This window comes from Embiotoca jacksoni, unplaced genomic scaffold, assembly GCF_022577435.1.
Source record: "Embiotoca jacksoni isolate LCO1_2020_lvr unplaced genomic scaffold, fEmbJac1.0.p SCAF_4, whole genome shotgun sequence".
Lineage (NCBI taxonomy): Eukaryota > Metazoa > Chordata > Actinopteri > Embiotocidae > Embiotoca > Embiotoca jacksoni.
In genome coordinates this window covers 13,099,982-13,120,239 of record NW_027185392.1, presented here as the reverse complement: position 1 = coordinate 13,120,239, position 20,258 = coordinate 13,099,982, and the positions used below count along the sequence as shown (strand labels likewise).

Below are 20,258 nucleotides of genomic sequence, written 5' to 3'. Positions count from 1 at the left end.
GAAATTTTGCCGCTTACAGTTTTGGTCAACACTGACCTATTTCTGATCATGTTTTAAAGATATAGATGAAGTTGTTTGGATGATAAGCGTTCCCTGCAACCCGTTGCAGCCACAGAAAAACACTTTTCCTGCATAAACGAAGCTTCCGTTTTCCATCCTTTCCACCTCTCCTTCCTGCGCTGCTCTCTCCTCATCAGTATGGCACTTGTGTTTGCTGAGCTGGCTTCTGATAGACTTTCGTTGGGACGGGTCATTTGAGAATTGGTATTAGCTCTCTCTCTCTCTCTCTCTCTCCTGTGGGTTTTATTCAGATGCACCTCCAAACTGAGCTGTAGCCGGCTGTGTGAGGGAGTGATGGAGGGATGGGTGAAGGAAGGAGGGGGCAGACTGGGACAGAGGCTGATGGGTATTAGACCCCCGCACACAGCTGGGACCTCCGCAGTGAAAGAGATGGTAATGACCGTCTGCTAGCATTAGAGGGGCTGGGATGAAAGAATGGCCAACAAACCCACTGAGGGAGGAGAGTTTGAGCTCGAGCCCACAGCTAGCACTGCCACCTTCGCCTGTCCCGTCCTGGGGACTAATGACTGAGGCTTGATTTGACCTCGAATACAATAATCTAGAACAATATTCAAGAAGGATAGCGGAACAAAATGTATATCTGTATGGAGATCAGCATCTGAGATCCCTTCAGACTTTTCTTTAATAAGGCCATGTTTAGATCAACACTGTGTCAAAAATACATCCCTCATTCATTTCAATGAGACCACTGCGTCGGCACAGCAGGAGTTCAGACTCAAGTTTTACCTCAATGCAACTTCATCCTGTGTGAGCAATCAAATAAATGCAAGCACTCAACTCTCAAGACAGTGGATATGATATGATAATCCAGTTTTGGCATCTGGAAAAACAACAACAGCACACAACAGCCTTCTTTTAACACAGTGCTATTTTTGGTCTGAACGCCTGCTAAAAACTTTCTAAAGCAAACACGCAGACTGGTAAGAGATCCCAGGAGTTGTGCAAATAGTTATGTTTAATCATGGTACTATGACCTATCCCTGTTTAGCTGAACCCACGTATTGGCCGTTATTAGCCTATAGGTAAAAAAAAAGAGAAATAAAAGGCTGCTTCCTAGTCCTTAGTGCATATTACCCATACCCCCTTGCAGCAGTCATTACCCGTGACAGGGGTCAAGAAAGGTTGTGGCCTGAGCACTCCCATCGACTATAGAGTCAATAAAGGACTCGTGTCTGTCCACAGTGACCCTTATAGTGATCTATTTAAGCGAGAAAGCAATACGAATTTGTATGTTGCTGGTGTTTCTGAGGAGATTACAAGTCAGCAGATTATGATCCATGTCTCACTGAAGCTTAAAAACAAATAAGAGGGGTTTTAAGTACAGTAGGACTTCCTGACAGTGTCAGTGTTTGTGAAGGTAAAACCGTGAACTGAAGAGCCAACATTTTTCTGGCCCTAAGTCCATTTTTACCACCAGTAGCAGCAGCTCTTCACACAGTCCACACAGGCTTAAATAATTTATCTCTTGCTCTCTCTCGATCTTGCACTCTCTCTCCATGTCGCTCTCTGTTGCTCCCTCCCCTCCCCCCCCCTCCGTTCCTCTTAGCACTTGCTTCATTTGTTTGCTTTGAGGAGCTAAATCTTGTTTGCGCGTATTAATAAGTCAAGGCGGATTATGCCCCCACCACCGCGGCCCCTGTAGCGTCCTAGCCCTCTCTGCTTACACAGTATTTGCGGCTGGGTGGCTCTGTTTGCAGAATGCCCCCCCCCCCTCCCATGCCAGAGAGGCCTCGCGCGCGAGGCTAATTAGATTAATTCCGATGCCTGTAATGATTGCTCGCCATCTATTTTTAATGACTGGTGCATATCAAAAAATAGTAAAGCATGCTACCAGCAAAAGCCTGCTCCCAGTCCCCCAGTGTGTCAGACACAGTCGGGGGGCACTGGCTTAGCGCTGGAGTGTTAGCATATTGCCATTGTGTGTGTCAATGTGTGTGTGAATACATTTGTGTCACTGCGTGGCTAAGAAGGAACATGTGTTCAGCTTGGCCTCTGACTGGCCTCCCCCCCCCCAAAAAAAAAAAGAAAAAAAAGAAAAGAAAAATCAACAAATAAATTACCATAAACTATGACACGGAAATTGTGATTTTTTTTTTTATTTTTTTTTTTTTGTGGTTCAATATACATACTTCCAGCTGTTGTTGTTTGTTGTTGCCAGTTAGTGTGATATACTTTTTTTTTTTCTTTTTTTTAATGCAGGGTTATGCAGAAAAACAGATGCAGCACAAGTTAAAAATCTGCATAGGGTAAACAGTATAACCTGTATTTTACTCTATCGCTTTCATCTGATTTTGTTTTCCCTCTTTTACAACATATCCTGCTTTCTCTGCTCCTCTCTTGTAGAAAATCAAAAGCAATCTAACCCTATAGTATGTCATTGAGCATTAAGTCACGGCTTACACCTTGCCATCCCCGAGCAAGTGTGTTCATCACCCCTCTTTATGCATTTGAGATGTTGCTCATCTTTAATGGATAGATCTAAGTCTCTTCCCTCTTTTTTCACCCCTCCGTGTCTTGGCCCTGTAAAAGGGAGTATAAATATTTGAGAGGCGAGCGGTTCAAAAGTAGGGAAAAAAGAGCGTTTAGCGTAGCCATTTGGAAACACAAATGTGAAATGAGAGACTATGAAGAGTAAAGGAGGGATGAAAGGAAAAAAGGCACAAGATCATGAGGCAAGAACCAGAAGTCATTCAGAACAGACGCTGCATACACACCTCTTTCTCTCCCAATTTTCTTCTTCTGTTCCTCTCACACGCTGAATAAATATGTGCAACTTATAGCTCACACACACACAGGGTAGATTTCCATAAAATATTAAAGGAGGTGTTTCCTGTAATTATAGCACTGTTTGCCTCTGCCTCAAAGCCTGATCTGTAATTAAACAGGATTGCACATGCATATGCCAAGGTAAAGCACGCACAAACACACCTCCACGCCCCCAGACACACACACACACACACACACACACACACACACACACACACACACACACACACACACACACACATACACACTGAGCGCGGTGCAGACTTGTGAGGGGATCGCTGTAATTCATACTCTCATAACACATGCTCAAATTTGTACACATACACACTCAATGGACTCATTCATAGACAAGTGGTCATACACATTGAGGCTTGAGGCTTGAGCTAACACACACCTTCCACTTCATCACACACATTTTTATCTAACTCCCACAAGGAGGAAAAATCAGGAGTCTGTAAAATGCTATCTTTCCCAGACACCCTATTGTGATGTTATCTCCATAACTATCCATATATTGATCCACTTCCCTCTTCACTCCTCTTTAATTCTCTCTCCATCTGCCCCCCCGCCCCCCTCACCCACCTCGCCCTTATCTAATCTGGCTATGCCACTAATGGCAGCCATTCCCAGCCATGAACAAGTGCCATAATGTGCTCTGGTAAGCCGTTATGATGTGAAATGACCCTATTGATTGGCTTGCATCCCCACTGACAAAAAAGAAGTGGCGGCAGTCACTTATTACTGTTAATGAGCTGTGGGATGGGCCCTAAGTGGCATGTCGCACGTGCACACACGCCAACACATGCATGTGCATTTGCATGCACACTCGCATGCTTTGCATAATTGTAGAGGCATTACTCCTACCTGTCTGTGTCCCGCCACATTTCAGCTCGTTAGCGATGGGAGGTCCCACCGTGTGGGCGAGTGACGAGCTTTTAATGGCCGCCACTTGGCATTGTCATGTCGCGTTTTCGATGACTGTTGCATCTGTTTCTATTTTTGCATCTGTTGTACACACCTGGTGTGTCTGTAATGAACAAAGCAAAATACCGCCACTTAGTCTGACAAATGATACAAGCTTTAGCTTTTGGAGTAAAGCATGTTGGAGCACGGAGGCCCAGATGTGAGCTGATGTAGGCTGTGTAGCAGGAGCTGGAGCAGCAGTAAGTGGAATAATGGGCAAAACAAAACTGGGAGCTTTGGTTAGACACCAGCATGTCAAGGCCACAGGCACAGATCTGACTTGGACACCGCGCCGTGTAGACAGCAGGAGGGTGTGTGTGCCAAGCTGCTTTATGAATGAGGAGAATCTTCCTCATCTTGCTTGTGTGTGCACACGGCCACCGCGTGTTTTTCAAGCTGGCAGCCCCTCCCAGGGATAATCCACGGGACACATCCAATCAGGCACAGTGCATGTGCGACACATGTTTTTTTATTCAATCTTCTTGTCTTTTCATCTTCCGCCACCACCAGAACGCTTCCTGCTATTTTCTTCCCAGCTCGGTACAAACGAATAACAGATGTGAAAGGCTGGAACACATACTCCCCTCTCCCCTTCCCCTCGTCCTGTCCTGTGACTGGTCTGTGACAACCTTTGCTCTCTCACTCTCTCCCTCTTCCCCACTCTTTTGTTTCACCGAAGCCTGCCCATCCCTTGCCGGCAAGCTGCACCCATCTCCCACCCGTTCCCTCTGGATAAATTGCCTCTTCATATTTGTTTGTATGACCTGAATAATTTTAGTGTTCGTGTGTAGACTGGCGTTGTTTTATGGGTCCCTAGTCTATCCTATGAATCAGAGATTAATTTATGGGAATGACAAGTCAACATGGTTTCATAGAATAACTGTGTCATGCAATTGCTTTTGCATTTTATTGAGACACATCATTTATTCCCATGGAAAGGGAATGGCCTTAGGAACTGCCTGTAAAAAGTAAAGTAGAGCAATTTGGAGCCACCTTCAAATTAAAGGTCACTTGTGTCTTTTCAAATAGCTTAACTAGAAAAATACACTGGAGATTTTTCTAAATCAAGATTCCTAGTTTTGTCATGGAAGTCTGCATTTTATGGAGGGATTTTCTGCTGTACGTCAGATACAAAGCTACAGTTTTCCCAAACAAATCTATTAAGAAGTTTAGCTAAATAAATTTGCTTATTTAGCAAATCCTTAGAACAATAAATCAATGGCATGTCAATATTACATACTTGAAAAAAATGTATTTATGCAAGGCTGCGGCTCGAACGGAGGATATAGTGGGGTGTCTGGGAAGAGTCAATATTTTCATATGTAAGCCTGTGAAATTAATGACCTAATATCTGCAATGAGAAAGCACGTTTTAAAGGCATAATCCTCTCCCTGTTTCCTGGGAAGACATGAGCAACAGGATCAATGAAGGTTTAGGATCTGGGAAATTATAACTGCACACATACATGGACACGCACACATGGTTTATATCCAGGACAACAGACACCGAGTTTTATTTGACCTGCTAGGCTAGACGCATTGCAAGAAAGTATGTATTTTTTATGTGATCGCACAAGCTGACAACATGTAGCATTAATAATTGTTAAATTGGAATTAATGTACTTGTTTTCAGCTGAGAGGAATTTCAATTAAATTTTATCTCCAGACTAAATTCTTTGTGAAACAAGAATGAGTCCATGACATTTGGTAGTTCTTAAAATTAGCAATCAGTTACTGAATTAAATCCAAAGGCCACATACAAGGGGAAACTGTACCTCCACTTTACATAGTGAAAACACATGTTGAGGGAGTAATTCTACTTTAATATGCTCCAGTTCACAAACTGCACATTTTGAGGATTCTTAGATCATGGAGCAGATCTATTTTTATTTATTTTTATTTTTTAAGAGGTCTCATTTATTTAGGAGTGAGCAATTTGTGTGTAAGTAACTATTACCAAGCATATTGTTTCCAATACCAGGAAAGACAAATGTTCTTTTGCATTTATCAAAGAGCAGTTGTAGCTTCCTGCTCACACACGCACGCACGCACGCACGCACGCACGCGCGCACGCGCGCACGCACACACACACACACACACACACACACACACACACACACATGGTCAGAATTACTGTCATTAGTTAGCTGCAGCAGAGGAGCTCAACAAGACAGAAGAGACAGGAAAAAGGAGAAAACAAGAAACAAAAATGGTAATTAATTATTTAATTATCCAAATGAATGAAAATCACATCAATGAATCGAGACAAAGGCGTAAATGTGTCTCAAAATTAGCTCAACAATTACACGAGGAAGCTAATGAAGGCAGGGGCTCCGTGTGGCGATAGCTCGCAGCCGTCAAAAGGCTTTTGATTCCATTTGGAGGAAAGACCTCTGAGGGCAGCCTGGTCTGGTGCCAACTGACCCTCTTTATCTGACCTCTGACCTCTAGAGTAACTCGGGAACTGAGCTGATAGCTGATTTGTTGGCTCGCCCAATAGCCCAGAGAAAGAGAGACAGTATGTGTGTTCTTGGAAATCGTATTTTCACTGAACTTCTCAGCACTTGGTGTGCTGTAGATATTCGTGGCACTTACACACTCGTTGGATGACTTGTTAAACAATGTTACAGCCTTGCAGCACACTGACCCTGCGCTCATGCAGTGCGAGTGCCAACACTGTCTCTCTTACACCATGTTTTAGTATCCATATGAGGGCACAGTGGCTGAGGAAAATAGGAAGAATAGAAATGGTAGGGGGCATGTAGAGGACAATCATTAGACTGCACAGAAGGAGGGATGAGGAAAGGCTGCTGGGTGTTAGAGGAAGTGAGCGGGAAGCTCAGCGGTCCCCGAGCATCTGGCAACGCGTCGCAGGGAGCCGCGGTCCCTGTCATTAATAGTGATGAAATCATTTAAGCCATCAGGACTAAACGAGCCAGTTAAGAGACACTCAACGCTACACTTCTGTCTTGAGACAGAGTCTTTGCCCGTGTGCGCTGCTGGCATTGAAACACAGTGAGGGAGAAAATAGATGTGTGCATGCGCGGCAGCTGTCGCGGTGTAGAAAGTGTATTAATGTAGACTTATGTGATGTTTTTATGCCACTGTGTTCGGGAAACTGTTTTCTAAAAATCCTAAGTATCAAATTTAGCATCATACATTAAAGTAAAAGAAACTACTACACAAGCCACAATTTTAAATTCAGCATTTAGCTTGTGGCAACATCTGGCAACAATGAAAGTAAACGGAAGGCAGTATAGACACAATAACTGTAAAACCAGACGTAAATGAAGAGTAACTTAAATGATAAGTAGTGTTAGTGACTTACACAATTCAACACACACAACTTTGAACACAAATTCAACAATCACTAAAGTTCAAATTCAGAACACACACTTAAAACTTGTGATGCCTTCTGCTGAAAACTGCGTATTTCAGTCAAATGGAGACCGAATGCGTTGACATGAGGTCCACAGGCCTAAAAAACATTAGAAGCTCAACACCAAATGAGAACAAAAGTACAGTACATGTTCCAGCCTTAGCAGCAAGCCTGCTGAAACAGTCTGAACAAAAACAGGTCAATTATCTAGTCCAGGCACTACCTGTACATTAACTCTGTGTTCTCCCCTGTTATAGCAGTGAATACATTGCATTTGTTTTTGTTTTTTCATCACCACAGTCAGAGGAATGTAGTGTCGGTGGAATCAAGCAACAAACTGTTGTTGATTATTGGTGTGCCACAGTTTACAAGAGATGTGCCATCATTAGAGCTGCAGCGAGTGGATAACCAAACCACTGGCTAAATCTGCCATGAAATACTAGACTGCAGCAATAAAACCAGAGCATCTGCACCAAACTGGAAACAGATGAACCCCGTCAAGGATACGTTGTGCTCTTTTCCCCTCCTTCTTTCCTATGAGGCTGCAGGTCTTCTCTGGATGAGCAGTGAGAATAGTGATTTTCTTTTTAAAGCTTAATTACATGTGTTGATATGCATGCGCAGTGCACATCACGTGTGTGTGATATTGTGCGCACTGGTGTAAGCTTGTCGGTCTTTGTGTGTATCATGTTATGGCCTACACAAGTACTGAGGCCACAAAGGAAATCCATTGCCAACAACAGCACAGCTACTGGCAAGGAGCCATACCACCCCAGAGGCTTATGGGATAGGGTTTACAACTAGAGATGGAGTGTAGGAGGGTGAAATCTGTACGGGTCACCCTGTGTTATACTGTATATAGTGTCCAGTTATTCCTCAGAAATCTGTCAAATGCCTTCCTTGAATTCTGTGTTTCTTACATTTCTTTATAATGACTTCAGTTTTCATCTTGTACACGTGGAGATAAAAAGCAGCGTTCGGCCTATAGGCTACCCCGCACTCGCTGTACGAATCAGGCTATTAATACCGAGCATTACACTGATGTAGAGCAGAGTACCACAGATTTATAGACTACATTAGGAGTCAGATGAGAACATTATGGTGCTCATTGTGAATTAGGGCATGGGCTCTCTGCCTTGTTCGCTCCTGGGGAGAGGTTGCGATATCCCCTTACTTCCTCAAACCCCTCACTCAGAGGGGACAAGTGTGCTTTTTCCATCTCAGTCCCAGACAACTTCTTTCCAGGATGTTGGCTTTTGGTTATATAACGACATCTGATCACTGCAAGGCCATGCTGGATGGCTGGTTACACTATACAGATGTACAATGTTGATTGGTTTATTGGCCTTATAAACATAACGATGTGATATGTTTGCCTTTTTGGCAAAGCGGACTAAAGGAGCTGTAAAATGGCAGGGCTATTCTTCTTTCTTATTCTCCTGGTGGCTCAGTTAGACGACGTGTTATATTTGTGATAATTCATCTGAGTCAGTGTTGATAGTAAAAATACATTTTCTGGTAGCATATTGTAGAAATCTCCCTGCTAACACTGCCCTCTCTCCCTCTCCTTTGTCTTGTCGTCCTTTTCTTCCTCCTCTCTCCAGTGAGCGTCGGGGCTGCATTTTGTCAGCAGCATTGCCGTTTATTGACAGAGCAGTAGATTCTAGACATATCGGGGGGGATTAAGTTGCAAATTTAAGCAATGGGAAAATCAATGAGTTCCTCTTTTAATTCATGAGAAAGGCTGTCACTGTGAAAAAACAGTAGGGAGATGTGGCTGTTTGGATCACATTCATCTGGGGAAAAGCAAGAAGAGGAGGAGGAGGCGAGAGGAGGGACAGCATCTTTTAAATCTCTCCATCAAATGAGGGCAAGGCTGATGGTGGCTTGCCAGAGATAAAACCACTAAAGAAAACAATAGAGTCTTTGTTGCCACCTTTATCAGCGCCACTTGTTAGTCTGGTCTTGAATAGGCTGACTGCTGAATATTTGAGATTTCATTTTTTCTTTATCGGAAAGCAGTGGACTGTTTTGGGAGCAGGAGTGTGTTTCTTGTCTTTAAAGTCTGCGTAGAAACAATGTTAGCAGTGTTGAGAGAAGGTTTTAAGTGTTACCTGGACTCTCGGCCAATAAAAAACGGCATCTGCCTGCACAGATGTGGAATTTTATTCTAGATTTTTCACGTAAAGCTGAGAAGTCATCGATGTCTTTATCAGCAGAGATTCCAATCACAGGTCTTTTTTTGTTTTTGATATAACAAACCTAATTTGTTAAACAAGAGAACAACCAGTTTATAAGACATGTAACAGGAGAGACCTTATCACACACAAGTTACCTAATTCCTGAACATTAGATATTTCTGGCAAACATTCAGTAAAGTCATCAGTTCCCTTTCTTTTATGAGTCCTCTAAACAGGTCGCTTTCATCCCCAGGTTACACTGTGTTGCTATGGATCTCCTGCTGACTTAGGGGAATTAGATTTTTTTTTAATGAACAGCTCAATATCTAATTCATTAAAGTGGCTGTTTTATTTGATGCATTCTCCTTACTCCAGCTGAACCAAGGGACCAGGCTTTGGGGATAAGGGGAGCCGGTCCTGTTGATGGATGTCCAAAAGTGCTTCGAGTGTGCGCCTGCGCGTGCCCCTCGGAGGGACTCGCAGGGACTCCGGCTGATTGAGACTCCTCTCTGCGGGGGCTGAGTGCAGGAGTTTTACTCTGTTTGACTGGTGAACGACGGGAGCCGTGATTGGCCTCGCACACGCTCTCCCTCACCATTAGAGGCAGGCCAAGAGGCAAGCTTAACAATTGGTGAGGGGCGCAATGCCAGTGCCTTGTCTAAATCTCAGAGTGTCAATCTGACGGTGAAAAAGCATGAGGAGGCACGTTAGGCTTTAGTGCCGCATTAAAAATGTCGCCCATGGCACCGCTTTGTGCGTGTATGCATCCTCTGCTCCTCTATAATTAGCATGTCTCTCATTTACCGACTTGTCTGTGGTCCTCTATGATCAACTGATCTCTGATCACACTCTCTGTGCAGACTTTTTCCCAATACACTTGTAGCAAGAGATACAGGAGACCCAGTTCATCCTGACATATAATAGAAACATGTATTGCATAATATAAAAAAAATAAGGAATCTGATCTACAGTATAGGTTGGAGGCCTTGAAGAGAAAAAGTATAAAGGGGAAAGGTGTTGTAAAGTGAAACAGAGAGCCATGGTGAAATTTGAAGGGGTCAGAGTAGGAGTGGAAGGGGCTCCCTGGTGAGGGCCTGGGGGGGGGGCGGCTGGGGATGTGTCAGGTGCCTGAGCTGCGCTCTGTGCTGGGCAGTGTTGTTGTTACACCGAGGGCAGCGCCACAAGTCCGAAAGTATTGATTTCCCGCCTTGTCAAGAGGCAGAGAACTGTCATGTGGAGAGCACTGACCTTGGTACACACACCAAGACAACTATTCCCCCCGGCCCCCCACGGCACAGAGAGAGAAGAGAGGAGCAGATGCAAGACACGGCAGCATCAAGCAACAAACAACAACGAGCTACCGAGACTCCTGCAGGGGGGCGGGGGGTGGAGGAGGAAAGAGAAGAGAAAAGAGGTGAGCTCACGAGAAAAAAAAAGGAAAAGAAAGAAAAAGAGAGAATAAGAATATGAGGAAGCGAGAGAGAGAGAGAGAGAGAGAGAGAGAGAGAGAGAGAGAGAGAGAGAGAGAGAGAGAGAGAGAGAGAGAGAGAGAGAGAGAGAGAGAGAGAGGAGCTAACAGTCAAAGCCAGGGCCAGTTCCCCTGAGTTGTCAGTGGGCAGCCCAGTGTCTGGTTATCACACTGTTTGAAATGACAATGGCTTGACTTGTATTTTACTCCTGAGACCAAACTCAGATCTATAAACCAGAGGGAGGGAGGAGAAGGGAGGGAGGGAGGGAAGAGGGGAGGGAGCAGTGGGTTAGAAGACCAGAGAAAAGAAAAGGCTGGTCAGAAAAAGAAACAGAAGAAGAAGAGGCTGGAAGAAAGGAAAAGCCTGACAAAAAGAGAAAGGAGGAAGAGATTGACTCCTTCAGTCTCTGCATCGCTGTTGCAGTTGTAGCCTTTGAGATCTACAGAGAGAGACGGAGAGGAAGGAAGAAGGAAAAAGGCAGCAGCTGAAGTGAAATGTTTCATGTGGAAGCTCCATCAGGATTTGACAACAAAAAGGGCTCCCTGTCACCTGCAGCTACACGGCGGGGCTCATCCCACCAGTCACTGCCGAGCGCAGCCAGCGCAGAGAGACGGAGAAAACACAGCCTACAAAGAGCTCTCCCTGGGTTAGATCAGGGTGACAGACACTTAAGAGACCCAGCTTTAGTCACACATCTCTTGCCTCAGATCAGGGCATTTTTCTAACAAGCTCAGCAGCGCGCTCCCTCTCTTGTACACTGAGGCTTATGAATAAAGGCCACTTTTTTCATGATGAAGAGTTCTGCATGGAGTTGTGAGGGAATCTATTCACAAAGTCTCTTTTTTAGTGCATCTGAAAGAAGCAGGGTCCTAATTGAATTAGCTGGCTTATTAGTGTTTGACATTGTAAGCTTGGCTATAAGTAAGGAAGTGGGGACTTGGGAAGTGGATTTAAAGAGCAGTGTTGGTTTTGGTTCTAATTTTACACTCTCCTGACACACATTATTCCCCTTAGCTGCAGTTAGGCCCAGATATGGTAATGCTAATAATATGTGTGCAACGGGGTTTAAGTGGCTCTCTCACCTCAACCGCCGAGCCTGGGAAGCACAGTCGTGTCTGAACCCGGTGGCTACAGCCTTGTGCATTCGTCATTTATGGACGAAGGATAAATAGTGGAACGGGTGTGATTAAAATTAGATTCTTTAGAAGTACAAAGGGTGTCATCAGACAGAAAAACAGATCCTGAGTTATTGTTCCATTTGAAGATAAGAACATGCAACCTTCTTTATCCTCCTGCTCTCAATCCTCTTTAAACATGTCTTGAAGGAAAGAAAAAGGAAGAAAAAACAGATTAAGCACACCTTTGGCCATAATACTGTTTAGTAGCCTTGATGCTGATTTTTGCCTCTGTTAGTCTGCCTTAATTTGGTCAAATCTAATTGCTAATTACACTTGCTTTCATTATCTCCACACGTTAAATCCAAGGGCTTTAGCCGTATAATCTTTACTCACCAAAAGAAAGAAAGACTCTTTGATCAAGATTAACAACATATACTCTCCTTCAGTCAGTGCAAAGGTACACACACACACACACACACACACACACACACATACACATACACACACACACACACACACACACACACACACACACACACACACACACACATCTACATGTACACATACACATTCTACACAAACTTAATGAATCTGTTTCATCTGTCTTCTTCACTTTGCTCTCTGTGCTGTCGATATTCACCTCACCGTGCCCTGAGAACACGATTTATAAAAAGTACAACTCTATGCTTTTGGAGAAGTGTATTAAATAATGACACACACTTACGCTGAATCCTATTTAATCAACTTTTCAGTCTAGAGCACTCCATTCTTAAATAATGTATCATCATAGCTGATCAGTAAAGTGTTAAAAATGACTCAGGCTGTAGTTAACATCTTAATATTGCCTCATGTTGATTGTCAGCATCCTTTGGGGGCATACAAATAACCATTTGCCACATTACCATGAGCGCTCTGAACATTTAAAAACACAAACATTGGCATTTATTGCACTTCCCTAAAAAATATAGTGGGACAACTGGCAGCAAACAAATTAATAAATGTCAGCCTCCACAATTAACTCTTGTTCTCAGAGGATTTATAATGGATCTTGCCTCACAAAACGAATACGTGCCACTCGAGGTAATGACAGATTGTGCTAAAAGGAGCTACTTTACCCACTCAGTCAGCTCTCTTTGGGGGTATCACACTAATTATGAAAAAGGACAAGCAACTGAGGCCCGTGGGCCCCCTCAGCCTCCCTGGGTGCCAGAGGGCAAAATGCCAAGCGCATGCCCTGCGTGACACATGATAAACATGGAGACAGGTGACCAAAGCGAAGCAGGCCATTCTTTGCATTCCAGACAAGCCTCAGAGTAAGACATGCCAACAGGGCAATCGCCTCTTAAATCCGGCAGGACAAAACAGGTCAACACTCTCACTGGTGTCAACAGGTATGATGAAACAAGGGAGCATTAAGGTTGGATGGTTTGATGATATGATTGTGGCTCTTTTTTTCTCATTGTGCCGAGCTCAGTGAGGCTCCATTGTCCTCAGTTCGGTATCTAATTTGGCCTGTTGTCAGAGGCTGTGCCAGTTTTTTCACTCTGGACTGCAGTTCTTTCACATCCGGGTGGGATTAGGCAAGTAATGTTGAAGAAAATATCACTGGATGGATGAATACAAAACATCAAGTCCAGCTGATGTTATGGCTGATAATCCAGGAGGACTTTTTTTTTTTTTTTTTTTTTTTTTGAATCAGCCCTTGTGCAGGTTTTAGGGCAATAAAAGCAGGAAAAAAAAAACATTAGTTCTCTAAATCAAACCAGAAGAAACACGTTTTATTTTCTATGAACAGATGAGTTTAAATGAAGTCGAGAATGTCTGTAATTCTAAAATTATATTTAAATGTAATCTGTAATATATGTTCATTAACAAAACAGTCCCAAAAATGTTGAGCTGAGAGTTCACTTCAGAAACATTTCAGTTTACTTAAGGTTTGCTGTTGAATTCAAAGGTCTACTTTAAAGGAGAGAGTGAGGAAGAGAGACCGATTGAGGGAGCCTGTTGAGATCGGTGAATCTGTTTTGAGACTATATTCACAATTAAATTAAATTTATTTTCATTTCCATCCTGTGTGTTTTTCTTCCTTTTTTTATTTTTTACCCCCCCTTGTCTTGTATTTATCCCACGTATTCCCCACTGCCCGTGATATACTGGAAATGCCTGGTTAAGTGCTGTTCTGACATTAGTGGAGTGTAGTCACAGCATTTGGCCTGGGGACAAATGCTAGAAAGGGCCTATAAATATGGATGCCACCCTCCCCCTCGGCTCCCTGATGAGTTTTCATGTGCCTGTGTGTGTTTGTGTCTGGGTGGCACGCCTGCTTGCTCTGTCACACCATGTCCCTACTGTTTGTTTACTCGCACTGACAGAGATACACTCGCCTGCTGATGGTGCTCGCCACTTACGCCTGCTAACCCAAGTGCCAAAGAGCTTGCTAATGCCCCGGCTGCTCCTGTAAATAATGCATCCGACAATGCCAGGCAGCTTGCAAAAGAGCCGCATGCCCGAGCCGTCTGGGCTATTTCATAGGCTGATAAATATGTTAGTCTGCACGTCACTCTCAGTTTGCCTGTGTGCATGCATGCGTGCGTGCGTGCCTGCGTGTGTGTGTGTGTGTGTGTGTGTGTGTGTGTGTGTGTGTGTGTGTGTGTGTGTGTGTGTGTGTGTGTGTGTGACATTGTCACCTGCTGTTACATCGCAAAGCATCACACCCAGAGAGCTCAGTGCCGCCGTGAAAATGATTCAAGCCAAGCCCACCTCTGCCCCTGGCCGCTGCAGAGGCCTTGTGAGTGCCCCGTGGCTGCACTGATGCCAGCACGTGCAGAGCTGCAGGGAGGGTCCCCGTGGGGAGGAAGTGGGCCATTAGTACAGTCCTTGCCCCACCGTTTTACTCCACTTCAGTACACATCACACAGGGCCGCCCTCTGCTAACTATCTAACACATGCTAATTAGCCTAGCGACAGAGATGGTTTCCCCTTGCTTTGGGAGCGCATGTGTAACTCCAGAGCAAAGCTGGCGGAGAGGACGTGGCCGGGGACCGATGCTTCATTAAGTTTTCTTTTATGCACTTCAAATAAATGTGGAATGTGGAGAATCAGTTTACAGTTTTAGTTTTGGCCTGAAAAATATGACTGATGGGGCCAGAGTGATTCTTTTACTCGTGAAAAGGGGGTATGATTTCAGTCTTCAGTTTGAAACCTGGGGCGGTTGACAACTCACTCCTTCAAACAAGCATCTCACATAAACAGTTGTTTGGTGTGTGCAACTTGGCTTACCTTCCATATTAGTATGGCGCGCCGTCTGCCCTCCGACCAACTCGCCTTTCCTGCAACGTCTTCATTTTCTGGAAACGAGAACAACCACAGGCTTAATGAAACTTAATGATGATAGTCATAACACAACAATAATCCAGTGGTCTGGAAAACTAATCAATGCGTCTTCTCTCCTTCCCCTAATGACCTGTGAAAACAAAGCAATAAAAAGGCAGTGTGTGTTTATTTTGGCCAAAGCGATAGGCTGATAAGACCGGCGGGTTGATTAGCGCCGAGCAAAGCCAAGACGGTCACAAAGATAAAGCTAATGTCACCACATGAGGTGAAAGTGCATGCGTGTGCCTTTCAGAAGCTTTTCTGTCAGTGTTAATGCCTTTTTGTGTGAGGTATTTACTGAAATGTATTCATTCTACTGCAGCAGGCTTGTTATCTCTGAGATGGATAGATCATAATTTCCTGTTCAACATCCACACACAGATTTTCCTCTGACTGTAACTCCAGTCAGTTGTGCAAGTTTGTCATCCCAATGGTACGATGATAAGCACATGCTGTTTCCCTTGTCTTCTGTGTGAAGTGGCTGAACTCTCTTTTTTTTTGTATCATGCTTCTAGTCTCTTGGTCTTTGGTTGAGTCCTCCCAGACTCGAGTCCTTTACCACAAATCATTGTGGTGTGCTGTGTGCAGCTTTGGGACAGAAACATGGCCCCAAAGTGGTCCAAAATCATCCTTCTTCAGATTCATCTTTTCCCTTTTAAGGAGGAAATACAAAACCAGGGGGGTCTCTCTTTTTTTTTCTTTTTTTTTTTTAACAAGCTACCGATTTTCTTTTTTTCCCTCTTAGTATGATGGAAAGGGCTTGTTTGAGTGACTGCTTTTAATTAGTTAAGTACAGATGGGAGGAAAGAAAAAATAATATTTAGCTTTTACGGTATAGAGGGAATTTTGAAAAAGCAACCAAAAAAAGCGAAAGAAAAATCTTTATATTTGTTGAAACTATAGATTGTAACAGGAGCTAACGCACTTCTGACCACACACACATACGGACACACAATTTTTTTCCTGGTTTGATCAGCACCATTACCATTCTCTGGTGAAACATGCTATCGCTCATTTTCTGCATCTTGCTTCTCTACACGATTTAACGGTGGAGGTCATGATATGTACATGTGGTACACAAACACACAGAGGAAAAGACCACCTCCATATCATTCTCAGGGGTCCAAACCAAATACATGTCATGCATACTGTATTAGGACACACATAATTTCTGAAATTCCCCAAATTAAAATGATTTAACAAGCTCTGTAATAAATGTATTTCTTATTCCCTGGTCAGATCATATGAATACCTAAACACACAACACACTTGGTATGACAACATGGGAGATCACTGTCAGGTGGATTACATGGAATGATGGGGTGATGTGTCTTTTTTTCCTGCTTGCCGGAGAGCCTGGTGTCCTGATTAAAAATTTCAGCTCCACTGCCTTTCTAATTAATTAGCGAGGCCACTCAGAGGAGCGCTGTGGACCAATTAGTCTCTAGCAAGCCGATGATGCCTATCGCTACAGCATCACTGTACAGCTGTCGCTCCCTGCTCCGAGGACGGCTGGGGATGGACCGTCAGGTGCTCACACAGGTTCAAACAGCAGCATGCATGCATCCATAGTACACCGAATGCATGCATATACGCAGCATAATGGTAGGGATAGAAGGAGATGAAAAAATAAAGATACGTTGAACACAGAATCATGAACATAATCAAATAAAAATGACCAAAACCAACAATATTTCGCTGAAGTGCACTGACAAAATAAATGTTTTAAACCAGGGATGAAAAGAAACAGATCAGTGATTGAGCTGGTTGGTCTGAAGAAATCTATCAAAGGGTTTTGCTGTGAGACTGTTCAGAGACAGTTGATCAATCAATTAGTCCATCATCAGAATATTAATCTTTGACTATATTTAAATATCTGAATAATCACTTACAGACATTTACTGGCATCTGAAATGGAAAAAAGAATCTCCATTAAATAAATTGAGCGTCTTTGGGTGTTTGAGTGTTGAATCTTACTTGTAGTTCTCCCAAATTTGAATAGGAGTGGCATTTTAAAGATGAAACAATTTATCATTTAAAAATAATCCAAAGAAATGGGGACACTTTAAAAAAAAAAAAGATACTGCAAAGCAGTGCAAGAAAACAAACAGCAAATTCTACAACCAGAAATCTGCTTTCCGTCTTCTCACTTACAGCAGTAAGTAGACACTGGGAGCTGCAAGGCTTTGAAAGCTGCATGAGTCAGGTCAAAAGCCACCTGAAGAAGCTTTACCTCCTCTACCCTGCTTTCCTTCCATACTTTAAAAACAAAAGCACATGAAGCAAGATAGAACTGTTTCCGAGGTCTGCCGGTGAATTTATCCTGCATGCTGACCACAGGGCTGGGTGGGGAGGTGTCTGCATTTCTGTGGAGGGGTGGCAGAGTTTGCTGACTTTGTGAGAACGGACTAGTTATAAAAGCGAGGAAGCTCATTTCCACTTCAAGGGGTCGTCTGAAACATGGCATCAGCAGGCGTCTCTCTGAGCTCTTGCGCTCGCTGTACACTCGCACGTGTGTGTGTGTGTGTGTGTGTGTGCGCGCGTGCGTGCGCGTACTAATACCAGTACATGCACACACCCTCCGATCATCTCATATTCACTGAAACTCCTAATCTCTCCCCATCGCCTTCTTTCCCAAAGTCTAATGTTTATTTGTAGTTGAGGAAAATGCGCTGATACCGTTTTTCTTCAAGACTGAAAAACAGCCAAAAGCTAAAAAAAAAAATAAAAAAAAATGTCCAACTTCAAAGCCCCCTGTGGTGGTGGGCACACACTAATGAACACATCACACACACACAAACACATACATAACGTCCTGCACATAATTCACTCGCTCTTTCTCATACAAGTTTGATTAAAAAGTGGATGGTAGATTAGCATGTTTGAGAGTAAAAACGTGTGTGTTGGTGTGTTTCCACAACGCAGACACACACTAACACGAGTCACTTTGCAAGCACAAACAGTCAATACCGTAGTGGCTGATTAGTATGAGAAGAGGGGATGAATATTGGAGAAGGACTCTCAAGAGCCACCCGTGAAACATGGAGAGGATGTCAAAGCATTTTGTTCTCATCTCGTTCATTAGCACCAACTCAGGCTACTGGACGCTCCGAGGTTTTTTTAAGTTCATTCATTCAGAATTGCACAAATGCACACACAAAGACAAAAAGGCACACACGGAAAACAACACTGCTGGAAACAGTTGTAGTTATTAGATCGGCGTGTCTGACATTTTGTCGACATAAGTAATTAATTTAGTCTTTCTATTGGGAAAGTCCAAAGAGCCCAATTAACATGGCTAATATTGCTGCATCGTGTAAAAACATCTTTTTTTTTTAATACAGAGGGAATATTCAAATGACTTGCCTTCATTATTCAAATGTATAAGCAAAGTCATCACTGGGGAAAGAGACAAGATGGGATTCACACTCGTAGGAACAAGAAAATGATAATCAATCTTTAATTTCTGCAAAGCAATCAAATAAAAAGCACATGTGCTTTTTCTGTATCTCGGCTTTTCTTGTTTGTGTCATCTAAAACTTGAGGGCTTCTGACATCTGTGCTCCTTATTTTCTACTCGAAAGTGGAATTTATTTCAGTATATACTGTAATATTTTCACTGACTGCCATGTTGCACTGTTGATACTTAATTATTTAATATAAAAAATAAGAGATTTTGAAATCTTGGCAGCATGTCTGTATGAGCCTGGAAGCAGTTTGGTATTTGTGTGAAATTATACAGAAAGTCAAGGCTATGGAAGGATTTTTGACTTTTTACAGTTGGTCCAGTACACATGCTCAGACAGGACGCCAGGCCAAGATGCTCTCAGTTGCCAAATCCCACGGCTTTGTAAGCAACACACGGCAAAAATGGAATCAGACGAATAATATTCTTAATTTAGAAAATGAAAATGTAAAGTTCAAGAACAGGAGTGAGGGACATTTTATGGTTTATTTGAATCCTTTTTTATAGATGGATATTGTGGGTACTGTGTTTTCTATTTTCACGCTCGTTCGGGTATTTGTTTTCAAGCGACCTCAGAGGGCCCCACCACTGCAAGGACCGGGTTCTTGGCTCCACTCTCCCACTCGTATAGCTGTAACAAAGTCAATATTACAAAGAGGTAACACATGTCGAGGTATGCTTCGGCCCTGCCCTGGTGCTCTGATCCTGGATCGAGGCGCACGCACAAGCACACGCACACTCAAAACACACATACACTGTGTAAAGGAATGCATGCCTTCAATGGTAGTCTGCCTACCTCCATGAATAAAAACGTATCCCCTTTTTTTTTTTCCATCTCTTTGCAAATTTGTTCTCTGGTTGAAGCTGGTATTTTGGCTCCTCTCACATGTGAAATTGTTCATGTATGTGAGTGTGGGAGTGTGTGTGAATATCTCTTGTTACAACACTATTATGTGTGAGTGTAAAGTACTTGTTGGTGTTTGTGCGGTCCCATACATTTTTAGTGTGTGTGTGTGTGTGTGTGTGTGTGTGTGTGTGTGTGCGTGCGTGTGTGCGTGCGTGCGTGCATGCGTGCGCGAGTGAGGGCCAGTTTGTTTTGTTTTTCCCTTACTTCAGCACATCTGAGAGAGCTTTTCTGGAACTCCTGAGCCCTGTCCAAACAAAGATGGCCGAATGTGAGGGATGGAGGGGAGGTGGATCAGGGCGTGCATGCGTATGTGTGTGTGTGTGTGTGTTTGTGATTTTTCAAGTAAGCTGGGACCAGAAGGGCCTTGCAAAAAAACCAAGAGGAGGGAGAGAAAACCGAGCCCCTGAGAAAGGCAGCTGGAAACACGGAGACTTGTGGTCTCCCCCCCCCCCAACACTTCTCCTCCTCCTACCCCCCCCCCCCCCCCCTACCCCCCCCCCCCCCCCCACACACACACACACACACACACACACTTCCCTCTCCCTGGTCCAGCTGCAC

At 43.6% G+C, this 20,258-nt stretch overlaps 1 protein-coding gene across 2 annotated transcripts in view; it reads left to right on the top strand.

Annotated features, from left to right (window-relative positions):
- Window positions 1-20,258, top strand: part of bnc2 (basonuclin zinc finger protein 2) — a 95,995-nt gene that overhangs the window by 19,457 nt on the left and 56,280 nt on the right. The window lies entirely within an intron of this gene.